Consider the following 4,607-nt stretch of genomic DNA (forward strand, 5'->3'; position numbering starts at 1 on the left):
GCATTCAAATTCTCTCAATACTATCAAAATGCCTCCTAAGAAACCATTCTCTGGGAAAATTAATTATATGGATAGGAATGTCCAAAATGATTTATTAGAATTACTCCCAGAATCTACTGTACAACCTGCACAAGTTAAAAAGTTAATTTCCTTAAACCCTAGGCTTAAAATTGGTGATGGCCTATATGACAAGGGGAACTGGGTTAGGGATGCAACAACTACTCAAACTAGCCTTATCTTGTTTAAAAAGTGGTTTTCAGAAAGAAAATTGTTTGCCCCGCATGCTAATGTCTGGAATTTTGATTTGGGAAAGTTAGTAGTCCCAAGTGTTTTCATGGATTATGATTTTCTTGAAGCCATTGCTAAGAATTATGACCAAGCCATTAGGGTTGTATGAAGAAAGGATGGTGTGCCTCTGGTCTCGATTACTCCTAAAGAAATTAGAGAGGTTTTTCACCTGGAACCATTATCAGACTACCATGTGCAAATCAATCTGCTAGAATTAGAGAATGAATATAAAGAAAAGAAGGATGTAATTAGGGGAGGTGCACTAAGGGAATATATTGGTACAATAGGAACTTTGCCAGTAATTACTACAGCCTCTAGAGAGCCTTTTAAGAATAGTCTTTTCACTTCCTAGGCTATAGAGATATACAAGACCCTATGCCGAGTTTTTGGTGAAGATGAGCAAGAATTATGCCCATTGGTTTCATGTACATGATGGTTCAGATTGCTTCCTTTGGTGTAGATGTTATTTTTGATTTTTCTTCCTTTTTGGCTTAAGAAATTCACATTGGTTTAGTTGGGATTGTGAAGGGAAAGGTGGAAAAAAATTTTGGTCACTACTCTCTATTAATGCATATGTTTTTGTTCAAAGGAGTGACATATTTTGGTAATGAGATGGAACTAAACAGAGAGGAGAATGGAGAAATACTACCAGTCTAGTTGTGGAGTGCAGATATGACCTGGGATGCAAGTAATGCTAGTTTTGTCAGATTTGATAGATATTTTGCTGCTAAATTGAGATGCCTCATATTGAGTGACAATCCCAGAATCCCTAGGGTACTAATGAGTCTCATCAGGCCTATGGATAACCCCCATGACTTGAAAGTTTCACATAATTTGGGAGATATCTTCCCCTACCCTATTTCTACTATTTTTAGAATCTATGGTTTCAAGGGGAACCCTCATGTTTTTCCTTACCAAGTTCCTTTGAAGGTGGGAATGGCTGAAGTTTTATGGCAGTTAGGGGGAGTGGAAGAAATGTTTTTTGTTGAAAAGGCAATTAGGGTCAATTTTCCCTACCTGCACAGTGGCCCATCAGTTTGTGATTACAAAAGGGGGATGGATCTTTTTGCATAAAATTTTGGAGCAGTATATGATGGTTGTCTCTCATACCCGTTTTTGTGATTCTGAAGGATTTTTCAATCTGATGTTGGGGCATAGAATCAAGTTGGGACCGGTCAAGCACGATTCTTATTATCCAGAGGATGTTATAAGGAATGAATTCTCACTGTAGGAGTAGGAAACTAAAAAGGAAAAATGGAGAGTTTATTCCCAGGTCTTAGAATTCATTCATTGTTTTGATAATAAATATGATCCTTTGGATAATGCTACTAAAGAGGCTGACAAAATAAGTAAGCTCATTAATACCTTCCCTGAAATAATGGAGGTCATGAATGAAAAGAAACATTTTTTTATTGATTCATATCCTAATAAGGCCAAAGAGGTCATGAGGAGGTTGGCTTTCACTCCAAATGTGAGAACTGATAAAATAATTGTACAAAAGAGGCTTGGATATACTATAATTCAGAATAAAAGGGTTCCTATAGACAAGGGCAAAAAAAAAATAGGATCTACCAGTATAGCCCAAGAGGAGAGACCTGAAGAGCCTAGTCCTAAGAGGAAAAAGGTAATGATAGAAGAAAGGCCTCAAGATGAGGAATATTCACCCACCTAGTCCCCTTTGGGGATTGGAGAAGAGCAGCTCACTGGTGAACAGGTTGAACAAATGGGATCACAGGGAGATATTTTTATTACTCAAGCAAAATTAGATGAGGGTACCCCTCCAGAACTTCCTCTCCCAAGTTTGGATCTAACAATAGCTGATTATAGAGGTAGGGAGTTGGACCATGTATTAGAGCAGACAAGTCATCAATTTTTGACTGATGACAGTTTTGTGAAATCAAGGGCTTTTTAGAAGTTTGCATGGAGGACAAAAATGAACGTTTTCGAGGAGAAATGTAAAAAGATGAAAATAGAGCATCCAAAAATGGATGAAACTTCCATGCAAAACAAAATTTTAAAAAAAATGATGAAGGAATTGCAGAATATAAGCCCTGAGGAGGGGAGGAAAATGATAAAGGCATCTAACATTTTATTATTGCCCAATTGGGATATTGCAGATGCATTAATTTTCAATTTTGTTTCAAGTAGATTGGAGTTGCAAGACCCAAATAGAAGAGACTTCCAAGGCACTTCATTCATTGAAGATCAAGCTGCATTGGTCAGTTGGTCATTGAGAAAGGGATCTAGAGCCACACCATCACAATCAGATGAGTCTGGGTTGATGGGAAATATACTTGTAAGAAGGGTTGCTAACACTTCACATGTACAGGTAGCATATTGGAATGTGGATTCTTCTAAGTTAGTGTTGGCCACTGCTAAGAAGGAGGAACAGGTTATGTCTGAGTTATAGAATAAATATGAAACACTTCTTGAGGCCTATAATAGGGAGGTAAAAAGGAGAATTGAACTTGAAAACAAGGCAATGGGGAAATCCACAAGGCCAAGAATAACATACCCCCACCCTCCAGTGGAACCTTTTAAATCCACCCCCCTTGTAGAGATACCAAACACACCTCAAAGGCTTGAATATTATACAGCTGAGGAATTTGAAGAAGAGAAGAGAAAACTATGGACCTTACATGTAGAGTTAAATACACAGTATGAGGATACGCTTAGAAAGGCTCTAATGTATTTAGTGGACAAAATTGAGTGGCCCTTATTCTTTGATCAGTTGGTAAAATTAATAGATATATGGGAGGAATTGAAAACTCATGATGATACCTTGAAGCCTATTGTTAATAAATGGGGAAGAAGGGAAAAGGAAATCACCCTTCTATGTTATTCAGTTATAAAGTCTTCCAATGACCATGTTGAAAAATTGTATGATATTGCTAATGACCTGTCAAATTTTGATAACAGGAGAGTTGCTCTGCAACTGAAAATTGTTTCTTATTTGAATAACTACAAGAATCAAAAATTTGATCTATTTCCTTGTGCCTTGGATAGAAAGAAGAAATTGAAAAATAAGGAAGAGTGGAGTAAAGAATTGGATGACCTTTTTTGCACAAGGATAAATAAAGTTATTAATGAAAAGGGGCATGCCTGGTGGGCCACCACGATAGAGGAATTGGTTAAAGTCCAATTTTCTTTTATTCTTTGAAGCAAGAATTTGTTGGTCTTGAAAAGAAGGCTGGTTATATTTTAAAAAAGCAAAATGATATCCTACAGTTCAGCTGGCCAGATGATATACAATTTGACACTTGCATGACAGATCTTCTGTTGGACAAGTAGTTAGAGGAGGACAGTTTAGATGATGATGAGAAACAAGAAGGCGAGGTGCAGGTTATTGACACCTCTGCACCAGAACTGAAAAAAGAAAAATGGGAAAAGGTAATAATGCCTGCTCAGGGTGAAAGTAGTGAGAACCTACAAGAGAAAACCGATTTGGAGGTATCACAAGATCATCCTTCTTTGGCCAGCTTGGTAGCCATGTATTCTGAGGAGCCAAAATAATGAGAGACAAATCAAAATTTGATGATTCACAACAGAAACTGGAACGGGCCTACCTAAAGGAATATTTGATACGCCTGGCATTCTATTGTGATTGTTTTTGTCTTTTATATTATGCTTTTTTCCTTGGACAATTGTCAAATCACAATTGCCCTTTGCTTGTTGCAACTCATGCTATATAAATGAGTTTTCAAGGCATTGTGATGGTCCGAGACTTGTGCAATTTTTTGTTTCTTTCAAGAAGAGTACATATTCAGTCAGTCCAATAGTATGTAGAGGTTTTGAGTTTGCTTCCATTGTACTTTCTGATAAGCAAATTGAAATGATAGAAATGGCAATCTATTCTGGGCATTCAATTGGTTTTCTATTGGTTATTGTATTAGTCATATGAAAAGGATAATACAAAGGGGTATTTACACTATATCTATGGATCATCAATTTATGTCTCCAGTTTATGGGTTTGTTTACTTTGAAGTCATTTAAATAAGGTTTATTTGGCTGAATGCAGTCTAGATGGGTTGTATGATGGTTTTATTGTTGCTTTTAATTCAATAAATTATATAAATGCTTCAGTAAATCAGTAGGGTTTATGAGTTCATAAAAGGGATATTGCATAAGAATGGAGATGGGTGATTGCAGTTGATTAATTCTTATACAAGTTATTTGAATTAGATCTCTCGCCAATAGTCAATTTCTTGCCCAATGGATAAGGCACTAGTCCTATAAATCAGAAGTAAACAAGGATGAATTCTGCTGCTGCATATCAAATCATCTTACAAAATCAAAATTATTTTCAATCCTGTTCAAGA

Source organism: Cupressus sempervirens, chromosome 4 (assembly GCF_028749045.1).
Source record: "Cupressus sempervirens isolate cs-2001-9-10 chromosome 4, ASM2874904v1, whole genome shotgun sequence".
NCBI classification, from domain to species: Eukaryota; Viridiplantae; Streptophyta; class Pinopsida; order Cupressales; family Cupressaceae; genus Cupressus; species Cupressus sempervirens.